The following is a 17,030-nucleotide window of genomic DNA, read 5'->3' as shown; positions in this document are numbered from 1 at the left end:
TTGTTGCCAAGGGGGAGGATTGGTGGGGGAGGGATGGATTGGGAATTTGGGATTAGCAGATGCAAACTATTATATAGAGAATGGCTAAACAACAAGGTCCTACTGTATAGCACAGAGAACTATATTCAATATCCTGTGATAAACCATAAAGGAAAATAATATGAAAAAGAGTGAATCACTTTGCTGTACAGTAGAAATTAATGCAACATTGTAAATCAACTATACTTCAATAAAATAAAATTTTTATAAAAGGAGGTCATAGATACTCCAATTGAGATTTTTAAAAATAAAAGATGGCAAACTCTCAAAAACAATTTAGCTTTAATCCAATTTAAAGGCAGAAAAATGGTGGCATTTTCCGTTCCCATGATTTATATATAATTTTCTCATTTCCACAGGAACGACATTTCTAAATTTTGCACTTAGAGAAAATTACCTAGGTTATTTTTAGCCATAACTAATGTGCCAAAATTACTCCCACTTTAATATATTATCCTGCTAATTTACAAAATTCATTTATCATGTAAGTTCTTAGAAGGAAGGAACAGATAAAATGTAAATGTACTGATATTGTATGTTGGTAAGTCACTGTTCTATAATAACATTTCAAACTTGACTTCATATGCCAAAGCAGAGTCCCTGAAAAATTATGTTTTGCTTTAAGACATTTTTTGATGATTCTGAATGTCTTTTATTGAGTACTAATTAATGTGACAAATTTCTGACAAAAACATTTCTACTTTACTAATTCTAGAGGCGTTTTTAATGTGAGACAAGAATTGTCTTACTGAATCACATCAGAATATTCAAGAGGGCATGCAACATTTCAAAAAGAAATTGATTTGCTGTAAGTTGTGAAAAGGTGGGTTTTAGAGCATTTTAGCTGAATCCTTTTAATTGAGTGGTGGCAACAAAACTCTCTAGTGGTATAGGTCTTTAAAAAAAGGGTCAAACGTTTCTGGTCACTATGGAAAAAGTAGCTCATTCATTTCTCAAATTTGTGAGCTGTCACCAGCACGGCAAGAAAGAAAGGATTCATAAGCTTTATTAAGTTCCCTATTTGTTTATGCTTCATCCTTCATCTGTTATGCCAAAGCAAAGATACAGGTATTCGAAGATCATGGTTATCAAAGAAAGTCATCATGACAACAAAATAAAAAAGTTCCATTTTCCCATATTCATCAGCATTCTTCTCAAATATTAGCTCAGTAGCAATAAATCCCAATCTAAATAAAGGTATATGAAAAGATCAATATGTTCTTTTAAACTGTGTAATACATTTATTCCTATTGCATTAGTACTCAATAACATGTTAAATACTATACTATAACACTTTAAATATAACATAATATTTAAAGGGTACATGTTAAGAGCATGACTGGCAAAAAATTTACTACCAATTTATATTTAGTTACTGATTATTATTTATCAAATTATATGTACTACATTATGACATATTTCCAAAAGATGGGTCAGGTTTCTTAAGAATGCATGGGAGGAATTTGTGCACATCATTTTAAAACATCTTCAACTTATGATAATTTAATTGAATTATTTTTTAAAATTTCCTGGAGATAAGTACCTTAGAAATATTTCAAAGGGGGAAACAAAATAAAACAAAAAATATACTTAGGGGGCTTCCCTGGTAGCGCAGTGGTTGAGAATCTGCCTGCTAATGCAGGGGACACGGGTTCGAGCCCTGGTCTGGGAAGATCCCACATGCCGCGGAGCAACTAGGCCCGTGAACCACAACTACTGAGCCTGCGCGTCTGGAGCCTGTGCTCCCAACAAGAGAGGCGGCGATAATGAGAGGCCCGTGCACCGCGATGAAGAGTGGCCCCCACTTGCCACAACTAGAGGAAGCCCTCGCACAGAAACGAAGACCCAACACAGCTAAAAATAAAAAATAAATAAATTAATTAATTAAAGGGCTTTCCTTTAAAAAAAAATTTTTGAATAGGGACATAAAATGAGAAAAAAAGTACACATTCGTATCTCAAAAAAAAAAAAAAAATATATATATATATATATACTTAGGTAATATATGCTTTAAGACTTCTACAAATTGTGTGAAAGCGTGTGTGTGTTTAAGCATAAAAGGGCACAAGTAAAGAAAATACTAAAATTGAAACCATAGTCCTTCCCTGGAGGTCCAGTGGTTAAGACTCTGTGCTTCCACTGCAGGGGATATGGGTTCGATCCCTGGTGGGGGAACTAAGATCCCACATGCCATGCAGTGCAGCCAAAAAAAAAAAAAAAAAAAAAAAGAAAACGTAGAAGGAAGATATAATTTACAGAATAATCTGATTCATTTCAGTCAGTGTTAAACACTGTTTGGTAAAGTAGAAAACACATATAAAGAATAAGAGGTCAAATGATTTCTAGATTTCACAAACTGGCTATTTTAAAAGATTAAAAAATTCTAGACTTCTAATTTTGTAATGTTTATTCCTTTTTGGAAATATTTTTACTGGTTACAAAATTTGGTAAACAGAAATGTTCAGATTATATTGAAATTTAAATATTTTCAAATTAAAAATTATAAGTATATATATTTGCATGCTAGTGATATTTAGACATTTAAAGTATTTAGAATTTGAAATAAACAATATTATATAAATGTATATCATTTTATTACATTACTTCATATTGCAAATACATCCAAAATATAAATATATATTAATATATAAATTTTTATATATTATATATTATAATTATATAAAGTTGCAAATATTTTAAATAAATAATGTTTTCTCTCCAGGTATATTAATTAAAAAATAAACTTATAGAGCTAAACTATAAATTTATATAATCTAAAGAAAAATTTGCCATTCTATTTATGTATCTTTGTTGTTAACCTCTTCAGGTGTTATTTCATATGCTAGTTACTGATTTACTAAATCCCTTTGGCAAATTTGCCTTGAAATATTTTATTAAAATTAGTAACCCAATTAAAATTATTTGTAATGAATTAGAATTGAAACAATAATAAATGCCTTTCACAGTTTGCATTGCTTAATTTATAGTTTTGTGTATTTCATATTTGATGAATTAGCCTTCTTATTTCATATAATAGATATAATAGATTACAAATTAATATGTGTACATGTAATAGATATAATAGATTACTAATTAATATGTGTTTGTATTCATAATATGCTCAATAGTTTACTTTTTTTAGTAGTATTTTTGTAACATTCTTAATTACTTAAGCTTTTTCACTCTAAGAAATTTTGAAAGTCAATAGAAAGTTTGATAGCCAAAAAAACCCGGCAAAGAGGAAGAAAATAAAATAATTATATGCCAACTTTAATAATAGATTGTCCCTCAGAGAAACATATAGTTTTATTCAGATACGTGAAAAGCTCCATACTGAATATCATTTACTAAGAAATAAATAATTCATTATTTTAAAAATATTTACTCTATAAATAAATATTTTTCTCATATCTTTAAGGTTGATAACTTTATTGCTCATAGCATCTGATAGTAGAGAGGTAAATACAAAAAAACTTAAGAAACAAAATCCTGGAGAAAGAAAAAGATGCAGTAATGCTACATTACTCCCAAGAAACTTGTTTTAAATTTTCTAGATATAAGCAACTTTTATTTTCCTCAATCTGAATTATAGAGATGGCAAATTGATTTTTGTTTTAGAAAATGTTCAATGCACATGTCAAGTTTTAAAATTTTTAGAAATTTTTCCTTATGAAGTGCAAATTAGCAGTTTTTCAAGTACTTTTTGGCCCTATTTTCATTAAGTTAATTTATATAATCAATACATGCCTGATTATCACATTCTTACCTGTGTGTCTTCAAGTTCAATAAGCTCTGCAGAAACAAATTCAAAATTCACATGAAACACATGAGGAATAGTAGAAGAGTTTGTCCCGATTTTGCTTCACAGGCTTCTCATCAAACCTTATATGTGCCACATTGCTCTGAGTTACAGATGCTTGTGCTTTTAGTACCAAGACCCTCAGTATGTCACTGCTTACTGAATGCTATTTTGGGTTCTCTGAGTAGAGCCATGAACACTGAGCCTTTGTGCAAAATATCATAAGGGCACTCTGATGTCCGTTCATAGTCTGGGATTAAAATGCAGACAGCTCCAGCAAGAAGCATGAGCTGATTTTTTTCGCCCTTTTTCCTAACAACAACCAAAAAGAAAATAAAGTACTTATTGGCTTGAGGTGATAAGGAGGGAATTCAACTTATGTAAGAGAATTCTGCAAGTGGAAAGGACATGCCCTCTACTTGGGGATTAGCTGATGAAACAAATGATCAATTTAAAACGGGCACAGAAGTTACTACAAAGAGAAAAGCTTTTTAACTGTGAGTCTATGCCTTCTGGCTGCTCCTTGATTCAGTCTTTCTATTCAGGAATAAAGTAAAATACAGAAAGAGAGGGCAATGTCTAAATTATAATCCTCTTCTTTTCCTTGGTTTATGCATTACCTAAATATAGTTATTGTATTAAATTTATAATTAGAATTTTTTATAGTTATTATTTATTATGAAATACATAATATTATACTCCATACTGTTTACTCAAGCTGTTTTCAGTTAAAAATCATCTTTTAACCAAATCAGAGAGAGGTTAAAAAAATGTGAACAGTGTCTAACACTATGATTGATGTATATAAAATTTAATATTTTTATGGTTTACATATGCAATTATTGTGAGGAGACAGCTTCAAATTTCAGAAATATACTTGAGACCTGCAATATCAGGAGTATATACATGTTCATTGTATTTTTTATCATAACAGTGGAAGGAAAGTAGGAAAAAGATTACAACCAACGTTAGTGAGAACTAAATAGATTACGTGACGCCTGATTCATGCTTACTCCATTTTTCAATTCATAAAAACCAAATTTCATTTGTTACCATTTGCTAAATAAATAGATGTTAGATACCTCTGTACCATGCGGCAAAACCAAACAAGAATAAGTTAAAAAAGTTTTTCCCCACGAGCTATTTTTTTAATTTTAACTGTGGTGAGAACACAACATGAGAGTTACCTTCTTGACAAATTGTAAAGTACGTAGTACAGTCTTGTAAACTAGCAGCACATTGTACAGCAGATCTCTAGAACTTTCTCATCTTGTATAACGGAAACTTCATACCCATTGAACAACGGCTCCCCATTCCCACCTGCCCCCAGGCCCCATCAACTGCCATTCTACCCTCTGCTTCTGAGTTTGACAAATTAAGACACCTCATATAGGTGGACTCATGCAATATATCCTTCTGTGAATGCCTCATTTCACTTGCATAATGTCCTCTAGATTCATCCATGTTCTAGTGTTTGGGTAAGAACATAACATTTTATGGGGTATTGTTTTCTGCCTTGATACAGTATCCAGATCCACTCTGAACTGCGATTACACTTTTTCAACCTGATAGCCTGCTTCCACAAGATGTCCTGAGGGCTTATCTTAAGGCCAAAGAGAACAAGTGTGGATCAGCATTTTCTACACTAAAAGGACAGTCAGGACTGCAGAAAATCCACTGAGACAGTATTCAACTTTCTAAAGAAGGTACAGTTTGAAACTATATATTTTATGTAGAATACCATTAACAGCAATTCTTGATTTCATTAAGGGAAGATCTGTCATAAAACACCTATGTAAAGTGACCAACTAGATTTGATTTTAATATGGCACAAAGTACTATAAATTACGAAAAAATGCTTGTCCTCCCTGGGGGACAGATAGGCTGGAATCCAGCAAGTCTCCACAGGTATGCCAAAACCAAGAATGTAGACTTGGCTGGACTGATGGGACTCAAATAAGCTCAAATAAGCTTAGTCATCAAATAAGCTTAGGGATTACTTCTGGTGCATTTTCTTCATATCAGGAGAAAAGCCTTTTTCAGGCTTTTTTTTTTTCAGGAGTGGGAGGGAAAAGAAGTAGTGCACGGAACATGACTGTGTAAGAATGGAGAGTCTCAGAATTAAGTACAGCACTATCCACAGGAGAGCCAAAGCCATTACACTACGGGTTACTGGAGGTCTCCACACCATAGAACAAACGTAAGGGAGGGTGGACAATTCCTGTGACACAGACGCGGTTTCATAACTACACAGAAACATTCTAGTAAACAATCGTCAGCTTTCACATGCAATCTGGGGGAATTCTACAAATGTCATCTGCCAGCAGGCTGATGAAAAGAGCATGAAGTTTTAGAAGCGTTCAAGCCAGGATTGAATTGAGTCAATCTAAATAGAGATTTAAATTAAAATGTTACAATTCATCGATGCTCTGATGAGCCATCAGTTTCTTTTTTAAAAGAAGATAATTAAGGAATGTAAATCCATTGACTAGCTGCAGCCTGGACCAGCTAATGAAGTTCAGATCTAACAGCAGGCAGAGGACAAAAGCCAAATGTTATTCAAGTTCTGACCCATCCCTTGAGATAAAACTTCATTCAGAAAGTTTAGGTCTACCTCCAGTCACAGCATAGATGATCAAGGTGACTTTAATTAGATATAAAGGCTCTAATCAGCTGTGGTCTGGATGGTAGAATTTAAGGTCTACAACCTGATCATCACAGTCCTGGAGCATACTATTATTTATTATTTATTATAATAATATATTAGTATTATAATAAAATTATATTCATGAATGGTTTTGGAAAGACTCATAATGTATTAAGATAGAAATAATTGAAAAATGTATTAACTGTATGTCACACTATCCATTAGGATTCTTTTGGCTGCCATAGAAACAACAATACAAGTTAAAGTTTAAAAAATGGATTAAACCTTGGAGAAATATGGAACATACATAGAAAAATGAAGTAGGCTTAGGGTTAGTTGGATCCAGTGGTTTCACACTGCAATCAGTTTTCTAGGTCTGTTTGCTCTCCTCTGGTGCTTAAGAGTAAGTAATTTTTTCCCCAAGAGTGTCCCAAACACTCCACTTTTACCTTATTGGCTAATATAATCATTTGTCCATATTTGAACAAATTATGCCAAAGAGAAAAGCTTAGAACCATTAAGCCATTCCTGCACGAACTACCTGGTAAATAGATTAATGTCACCAAATCAAGGTTAGATTGTTGAATCTAGTTGGCAATCAACAGTATTCACCATAGACATGTATGTAAAATAGGTTTTTAAAAAGCTGAAAATAAAAATAATTTTTGCTGTGAATGACTTTTAGATGGTATTCTTTTCTAATGGTCCAATTTAATCTATTTTCTTTTCTTTTCTTTTTTTTAAATTGTGAGCATATATCACAATGATAAATAGAAGATAAAATAAAATGAATAATAATAAAAATGACAATAAAACACTAGTTAATCCATATATTTCAAACAATGGCAGAATCCTTTTTTGTTAAACTCAGAAAACTTGGCTCCTAGTAAAGAAACATTCTATTGAATATGGCAACATTTTGTAGGGTTTTAGAAGATTTACCTTTTGAAGTCTAGTTGCAGTAGCCATTGATTTGCTCTAATTAAAATGTATCTGTTCATATATCTATATTTTCTTCTTTTATTTTCTGTTTTGTTTTGTTATTTTTTTATTTTCTGTGGGCAGAACTTACTCTGGAGCTCTGCATCTAAGGAATAATTTTGTTTGGTTAAACTACACAAACCCCATGATACAGGAAATTGACATTGAATAATACATAAATAACAAAAGTCCCATTCTATAAAAAATGTATTTTAGTAACTGGTAATACATAAACAATTTATAATAATGGAATTCAGAAGTACAACCCCAGAAAGGTAAAATTATCCCTCTTGACCCCTGGCTCTTCAGCTACCTATCTATCCATCTGTCTACCTATCAGTCATCTATCATTTTTCCTTTTGCAAGACATTGTGTTCAAGGTTATAGTTACATAAAGACAAATAAGACTCTAACCAACCATCTCTTGAAAATGTAAAGCACACATCATTTTTAAGCATAAAACAAGATGCTTAACAAAATGAAATTAAAAAAAAAAGAAAATCCAATAAAATCACTTTGGAAGAGAGGAATGTTAACCTCCACTGACTTTGTGATGAGATGTGAAATACGTGTTATTTAATCAAGAGCTGATCATGAGAGAATTTTAGAACATAACAGCTGTTTGCAGACTGAACTGTACTGTACAACATGTCCTGACTATTGTTTAAGTTCCCTGAAATATAATGGTACCTCTAAGACATTTCTGCATTTTATGAAAGATTTTGCATATATCTATATAAAGAAAAATCCTGTTTAAGTGGCATATATTTAAATTAATGAAAATTAGTCACTGGAAACTAGTAGTGTTTTAATATTAATTAAAGGACAATCTTTCTCCACATCAGGATCTGCAAACTAAGAAGCCAATTGCCAAATACACCCAGCTTTCTGTTTTTATAAACAAAAAAAGTTTTATTGAAACACAATCATTCTCATTTATTTACATATTGTCTAAATTGTCTGTGGCTGTTTTCATGCTCTAAGGGCAGAGTTGAGTAGTTGCAACAGAGACTCTTGACCTATAAAATCTAAGCTATTTACCCTGGGACTTCCCTGGTGGCGCAGTGGTTGGGAATCTGCCTGCCAATGCAGGGGACACGGGTTCGATCCCTGGTCTGGGAAGATCCCACATGCCGGAGCAACTAAGCTCGTGGGCCACAGCTACTGAGCCTACATGCCACAACTACCGAAGCCTGTGCACCTAAAGCCAGTGCTCCGCAACGAGAGGCCACCACAATGAGAAGCCTGCGCACTGTAAAGAAGAGTAGACCCCGCTCGGCGCAACTAGAGAAAGCCCGTGTGCAGCAATGAAGACCCAATGCAGCCAAAAATAAATAAATTTCAAAAATATAAAAATAAATAAAATAAAATATTTACCCTGGCCATTTACAGGAAAAGTTTACCAACTTCTGATTTATATTCATGTGGTGTAGTGATTTTTAGTTCATATTTATAGCATAGTTTACTTAAAAATTAAATTACATGCATTTGATCAATAGATAAATAAGCACACATAAATATACAAAAATCTACACAGCAGCAATCATCTTGTTCTACATTATCTTGCCTGTTGGTGGGTCAATGAATTAATATGGTTGAATAAAATGTTAGCTTTTTTAAAGATAGCTTAAATATTTTATATTTACCTAAAATATATACATTCAGGTTAATTTTATACATATATTTTGCCCTAGGGTGCCAAGGCATTTTCTTTGAGATATTATCCTCGGAATGAGTCTCTGCATATTTTTCTATAAAACACATTCAACACATGTCTATGTTTTCCAGTTTGTTTAAGAATAAAGAAGGAATTTAAAGAAACATGTGAAGGCATACAGTTTAATAAACTATTTTTAAGGGATGTTTTAGGTTATCAGTGAATTATGGTAGAAAGTACACATAGTTCCCATATTCCCCCTGCCCCACACATGCAGAGCCTCTTCTACTGTCAACATCCCCCATCAAAGTGGAACATTTGTTATAACTGATGAACCTACAGGGATACATAATTATCATCCAAAGTCCATAGTTTACATTAAGATTTACTATTGGTGCTGTACATTCTATGAATCTGGACAAATGTTTGGACATGTATCCACTGTTACAGATACAGAGTAATTTCATGGCCCTAAAAATCCTCTGTATTCTGCCTATCCATTCTACCCTCCCCGTTAACTCCTGGCAACTACTGATCTTTTTTATTGTCACTATAGTTTTACCTAAAGTTTTACAAAATGTCATATATTTGGTATCATACAGTATGTAGCCTTTTCAGATTGGCTTCTTTTCCTTACAATAGGGATTTAAGTTTCCTCTATGTTTTCTTCATGGCTTGATAACTCACTTGTTTAATCCCTGAATAATATTCTACAGTTTATCCTTTCACCTACTGAAGGATATCTTGATTGCTTCCAAGTGTTAGCAATTATGAATAAAGCTGTCATAAACATCCGTGTACAGGCTTTTGTGTGAATATAAATGTTTCCTATTTGGTTTCAATGATTTTTTTTCCTATCTATTTTAAAAAATGCTTTTATTCATACCCTTCAATAGCTTTTAAAACATCTTACTTTTAATAAGCATTTCTAGAACATATATCTTAGATTTAATAGAAAAATAATGGCTTCTACTTTTCAGACATATTTCATTTGTTATATTTTGTAAATCTATGTTTTCAATAATTAGAAAACCTCATATAAATAGTTTTGCAAACTAACATAGCTGGATTTTTGGAAGAATATATCTGCATGGTTGGGAGAAAAAGTGTGCTCATAATCAGAGAGTATTACGGCAGGTTCAGAGTGTTGTTTTGCAGAAGAAATGGAAAGCTTCAGTTATTTCATTTTATGGTACATATGGAACGGCTGTGCTATGATAGAAACTATTTAATACTCACTGCATTTCTGCCAAGTAGTTGTTGGCCCGCTTTACATTTGAGTAAATGTGAGACAGATAGCAAAGCAAGGTCCTGAAGAGTCAGAGGATTTTTTATGCCAAAGCCTATATTATACTCAGTATAACACACTCCCTCTTTACTTAAGAAAACATACAATTTTTTTTTTAAGTACATTTTTTTTAATTAATTAATTTATTTATATTTATTTTTGACTGTGTTGGGTCTTCACTTCTGTGTGAGGGCTTTCTCTAGTTGTGGCAAGTGGGGGCCACTCTTCATCGCGGTGCGCGGGCCTCTCACTATCGCGGCCTCTCTTGTTGCGGAGCACAGGCTCCAGACGCGCAGGCTCAGTAGTTGTGGCTCACGGGCCTAGTTGCTCCACGGCATGTGGGATCTTCCCAGACCAGGGCTCGAACCCGTGTCCCCTGCATTGGCAGGCGGATTCTCAACCACTGCGCCACCAGGGAAGCCCAACATACAATTTTTAAAAGAAACACTTCTCTTAAAAACATGATGGGCAATCTAATTTAGTAGTATTATAGTAGCCACCACTTGTAAAGCAATAAAACTAAGCATATAAGCACTTAAACTATGTCCTTTCTTCCTTAATTGATTCCTTTTTTGTCCTTCCCAAGAAATTTTTGAGCATATACTGTTTCTCAGGCCCCTATCTTCGTGTTGGAGGTACACTCAGGAATGTTCCAGAAAAAAAGTCTCTATCTAGATGAAGTTCATGTCCTAGTTTAGGGCATAGTGAATAGACAAGGTAAATTAGTAAAATATATAGTATATTAGATAAACAAAAGTGTTAAGTAGAAAAATAGAGGAGGTAAGGGGTGTAGTTAGTATTGTCACGGGGTAGGAAGCACAAAATTTTATACAGAAGATTCAGAAAAGGTCCAACTGAGGAGATAGTGGGTAAATACATGACTAAGATGAGGGAGTGAGCCCTGAAGTTATCAAGCTGAAGAACAGCTTAGGTCACACAAAACTATTAGCCAAAAATGCTCAAGGAACATCACGGCATCCTTCATGGCTGGAGTGCAGAGAGGTAGAAAGCAGAAGATGATGATGATGATGATGATGATGCGTGTATGTGTGTGTGTGTGTGTGTGTGTGTGTGTGTGAGACTTGTGCACATGGGGGCAGATTTTATAAGGTCTTGCTGACAACTTTACGTTATTTGGCTTTTACAAGGAGTGAGTTGGGAAGAATTGGACAGTTTTAAATGAAAGACAATGTCATCTTATTTACGTTTTAAAGAACCAATCTAGTTTATGTGTTGAGATTACAATGTCAGGGGTCATGATGGAAAAAAGGGTATGACATGTTAAGAGCTGTTGTAAAAATCAGATCTGTTTTCTGGATTATAGCAAACTTATGAAGCAGGTAATAATTGATCAGGCAACTCTGGTTTTAAGGAAAAGAGATTTATTGTAGTTATATTCAAATAGACTGTCACGGAAACAAAAGGAGAAGAGCCATGGCAGGGTTATAATAGATCTGGTGATGGCAGTGGTGGGAATTCATAGTTTTCACTTTAGTTCTCCAGAAATGACTTGGCTACTTTCTCTGTGTTCCTTTTCCAATTAATATCAAATTACGTTATTAATCTCCTCTCTCTGTGTATGGCTTTCTTTCACTCAGAGTTTCTGTTTATTTATAATTTATCTTATTTATGGCTGATTGTCAACACAAATTCTTAGTGACAGATTTTCAACTTCTACTAGTAAATGCCTATTCTCTTGTTGTTGAAACTTCTAAGGGGACAATAGCCAGGTCATGGAAGCAACCTAAATGTTCATTGACAGACAAAAGGATAAAGAAGATGTGGTACATATATATAATGGAATATTACTCAGCCATAAAAAGGAACGAAACTGGGTCATTTGTAGAGACATGGATGGACCTAGAGACTGTCATACAGAGTGAAGTAAGTCAAAACGAGAAAAACAAATATCATATATTAACGCATATATGTGGAATCTAGAAAAATGGTACAGATGGACTGGTTTGCAAGGCAGAAATAGAGACACAGCTGTAGAGAACAAACGTATGGACACCAAGGGGGGAAAGTGGCGGGGGGTGGTGGTGGGATAAATTGGGAGATTGGGATTGACGTATATACACTAATATGTATAAAATAGATAACTAATAAGAGCCTGCTGTATAAAATAAATAAATTAAATTAAATTAAAAAAAAAAAACTTCTAAGGGGACAAAGTAGTCTATGTACATCAGCAATGATCCTATACTCCCTTACTTTTTGGATTCACAACCTCTGTCCAGTTTCTATGGCAAAGGAAGTAGATGGTGTTGTAAGCAACAAATGGTAATTCTCCAGGGCATCCCTTCCAGCAGCAGTAGGATAAAGGATGCTGTGATTCTTTCAGGTAATATGGAGTTGTCAGGCATCATGATATATGCTGGTTGCTATTATTTTCATCCTCATATAAAGCGTGAGGAAACTAAAGTTCAGAGAATGCCATGCAGTTAGAATGTTTTGCAGCCAGATCTCAAGCTTCTGTCGTCTGATGCCAGAAATGACACAGTTTCCAGTCTCTCACACTGTCTAAATTTAGGAATGCAAGCGAATATACAGCATTCATTCTTTCACAGAATGTTTACTGAGTGTTACTATGTATGATGTACTGGACTAGAAATAGACAAAAACAAACAAATCAAAATTCCCACTACTGCCTTTCCCTACAGGAATCATGGCATCTATTAAAGAGCTCTGCATTGTACCAAATGTCTTAATGAATTTTAAACCTTTAACATGTACATACTCACATGCTTTAAGTAACTTATGTACAAACAATAACAAAATTGGACACACACATATATTATAGTTTTATATTCTATATATATTCCAATTTTAGAATTTATAATTTTTATTTGCAGGAGACTTTGCCCAACCATTAATTCTTGGGTTAAGTTACTGGAAGCCTAACACTTGAAACCTCCCTATATTTATATACTACATAATATAAGCCTATAGATATGGAAGATATAGACTAATATTTATTTTACCTCAACTACTCTTGCACGTTTCTTCCATACAATTATTTTAATTAATCCTCATAACAGCCTCAGTAGGTAGATGGTTTTCCCATGTCAGGGTTGAATAGACTATAGGCCAGAGAGGTCAAGTAACTTCTTCAAATTGTACAGAGAGTAAATGATAGAATCAGAATTCAAGCTCATAAAGTACAATACCAGGCCCTGTAATCTTGACTACTACATTTGGGGACTTTGTAGAGGGTGATTAAGGAGTGAGAAATGTGCTTGAGTTGACAAGAGTGAGTGGACGACACAGGTGGTTTGCTTTCAAATGATCCTCTTTACTAAATTATCAGATAGAAGATAAATCTGTATACAGATACTAGTAATATATGTGAATTGTGGAATAATAACAAAATGATAATAAATAGGCACTTTTTTAAACATCTTTATTGGAGTATAATTGCTTTACAATGGTGTGTTAGTTTCTGCTTTATAACAAAGTGAATCAGCTATACATGTTCTATATTTTTTTATCTGCATTCTATCTTGACACTATCAAAGAATGAGAGTGTAAGATTGAGACAGAAATGAAAGATGTCATGACAAACAAACAAACAAAAAATATTGTAAGTATATTTTGCATTAAAATGTAAAAAGAAGGGACCATATGCTAACGTAAGACTTTTCAATATGGCAATAGCAAATATTAATATTTATAATGTTTTTCTCTGCCCAAAGCATGCTTCCTGTAAACTGATTTTATTCATTTAACAATTTATATGATCTATCTTATATTTGTTTTTATGATTGAATGAGGACATATGGAGGAAATGTATGTTTATTTTACCTTAAGTTATATTTGTAAAGTTCTTGCATTATTCACACAATACAATTTGGCAAGACTAATATAGAAAAAAAAAAATGAATTAAATGTTTTCTTGTAAAGCCCCAAAGAAATTCTTACAGATATGTATGTTAATCTCTCAATACTTTGTTTTCTTAGTGATGGTAGATTTTGTCTGTTAGGATGATTAGCCCCACAGATTCATCCTTATTGGGATAATAATGGACGCTTTTATCCAAGATACCAGAGGATTATCTAACATACATTACATTTAGGTCTAACATACATTTAGGTCACACTGTGTATACTGAAGCATTTTATGGTGAATAAAGCAACCATTTTGATCTATGCTAGCATTGTTTGGAATCAACAATAGCTAATGAGAAGTCAAGGAAAGAGTCACCTATCATATGTTTGCTGATGACATGCATAATGTATTGGTTTTCATCTTCCAAGGGGCAGATGGCAAGATGGGATTAGATGTGCAATAGTTTATTGGGGGAAGTGCCTGAGAATGATGAACATGAAGAATCAGAAGTAACTAAGGAAAACAGTCAGACCACAATGCAAGCCTGATGCCTGTGAAAAGGAAGTGGAAAGGAAGGAGGATGGAATAGGAGAGATTTAAGACTACAGCACTATTCTGATAAATTTTTGGTTGAGCTCATGGGCAGTCTTTGACTCAAAACATCCTTTGAAATAGAGTTTCATAGAAATAGGCCTGTACTAGTAGCTCTGTCATGGTCAATCATTGGCTGGGAGCAGCCTCAGGGAATCACGAATGTGGCGCTAACATGGTGGTGGATCCAGAGTCTAGAGGGGTATTAGCGGGGGCTGCCAGTCAACCATGCTCCTCACAGCAGAGGATCATATGGAAATGTTCATGGCTATCACAATTACCATACTGAAGTGGTTTGCAGAAAGACTTTTTTTTCCCCCTATTACAAATGTATAGAGACTCACAAACTCAATATCAAATGCCAAATATTATTTTTGGTAGATATTTGTAAAATCAAGTCACCTACTTGATCACCATCTGACTAATTATATGGATAGCATGGACTAAAATAGGGTAACCAGGAAGTGTTCCCATCATTTTCTATTTTACATGTATCTTCATCTGAAAGCTCCTCCAGGAGAGCGGGACGCCCCCACCATTATTGTCTTTATTCTGCTGCTACTGATCATCACTTTCCATCCAAAACTCTATTGTGTCAACTGGATTGACACTCCTTTTCTGCTGAAGCATGAGAGAAATAGGCAGTAAAGGCTGTTTCCTCATAAGCCTGCTTTAAGACTAAGATAAAAGATGCATACGCTATGAATATGTCTTTACTTAAAGGAAAATTTTACTATGGAATTAAAATTTTGAAATGATAAAGAATCTAAAAATCTTGAAATTTTCCTTGAATCTTAGAAAGACAAACACTTAGACTTTCCTAAATAGGCCATCATGTGCTTCTTCACTTCTGATGCAGCTCCGTTATTTCCAAGTTTTTGCCTGTGCTGCAGTTTATTTATTGTCATTTTGTTTGATAGTGAGAATTGTCAAAAGCATTTCTCTACAGTCAATGGTACTTTTATCAACTTAACTTACACTTCATATTAAAATGATTACAGTGAACTTCAGAAAGGTATACAAACCAAAGTTTCTGCATATGAGAATGAATGTCTTAAATCATTAGTTTAGATGTTTGCACCTGAACTGTGCAAGTAAATAAGAAGCACTTGACTTAGTTGGAATGAAATTGCTCTAGTGGCATTTAGGATATCCAATAAACAATGAAAAGTATGAAAGCTTATAAGACATGATAAAGGCAATTCTGTGTAACAAGCTATGACACTGCTCTTTATAAGGCTGGCATCGGACCTTGTGTGCATTCCCAGGGGGAAACATTATAGGATAATCCAACATAATGCACTCTCAGGCTAACATTATGGGCTTGTTTTCCTGTATTTCCATATTAACATTACAGGGAATGTGAATATCCAAAATCAAATATAAAATCATTCTCCAGAACATTACTTCAAAGGTATGGAGAAGAAAATAAATAACTGTAGCACATTTTTCATTCATGTTCAAATAAAACTGATGGTTAGTTTATACAAACACTGAAATTTGAGATATAATTACGTATATATGAGTGAATTTATGTAATGTTACTGGATCTCAACTTCATTCCCACATAACCATTATAAAAATATACTAAATCCAAGGGCATCTGAAGAGTTTTTAATGTTAAATATCTGGTCAATTCAAATATCATTTGGCATAGGATGTTACTGGAGAAACATATAAAATCATTTTAATTAAAAGGCTGGTAGTCTCTGATAAACTAAATTTAACTTCATTGCTCATAACTGTTTTGATGTGTCTTAGTAAGTTTTTGCTTTCACTATATATTATAAATAATAAATTCAGTTCCGAGGAAGCAACTTACTTGTAGAGACTGATTTATGTTCGAACACTTTCTTTTTTCCATTTCAATACATCTTTTAGAAATCCCAAGAAGAACGTTCTCATGTTAAGGAAATCTGTAGCAAAAGTATTTCTAACCTAAACCAATGAATAGTAGTTGTTTTCTTCACCGATAAATTGATAGCTGATGCAAGCTGTATTTTTTTCTTCTGTACTCTCTTGGGAGGTATTTTTGCAACAAGATAACAATTGCTTCACTGATTGCTTCTCACTGGGAAGCACACTTAAATGGGAAATGCACTATCTAGGTAGTTTCTGTGAGTAAAAACAACTTTGTCACCGGGGGAAAGAAGTATGCAAAATGTATTACTTCAAGATTTTTTTCAAAGTTGCACTGGC

General features: G+C 33.6%; 1 protein-coding gene and 2 long non-coding RNA genes across 9 annotated transcripts in view; 1 reads left to right on the top strand and 2 right to left on the bottom strand.

The window, feature by feature from the left end:
* The window catches only part of LOC309639119, a 1,037,414-nt gene that overhangs the window by 178,506 nt on the left and 841,878 nt on the right, over positions 1–17,030 (top strand). The window lies entirely within an intron of this gene.
* Positions 1–17,030, bottom strand: part of LOC309639132 — a 932,641-nt gene that overhangs the window by 494,333 nt on the left and 421,278 nt on the right. The window lies entirely within an intron of this gene.
* The window catches only part of CDH19 (cadherin 19), a 277,276-nt gene that overhangs the window by 83,963 nt on the left and 176,283 nt on the right, over positions 1–17,030 (bottom strand). For 4 of the 7 annotated variants that reach the window (XM_082415895.1, XM_082415892.1, XM_082415898.1 and 1 more), the window contains exon 1: positions 3,806–5,876. The exons of the other annotated variants lie outside the window; for them this stretch is intronic. The gene's annotated coding sequence lies outside the window, so the exon portion shown is untranslated. Of the gene's footprint in view, positions 1–3,805; positions 5,877–17,030 lie in introns of those variants that run through there. 7 annotated transcript variants of the gene reach the window in all.

The sequence above is a fragment of the Balaenoptera physalus genome (genome assembly GCF_965194825.1).
Source record: "Balaenoptera physalus genome assembly, chromosome: 12".
NCBI lineage: Eukaryota > Metazoa > Chordata > Mammalia > Artiodactyla > Balaenopteridae > Balaenoptera > Balaenoptera physalus.
Note: the sequence above shows the minus strand (reverse complement) of the source record. Positions and strands in the feature narration are given on the sequence as shown.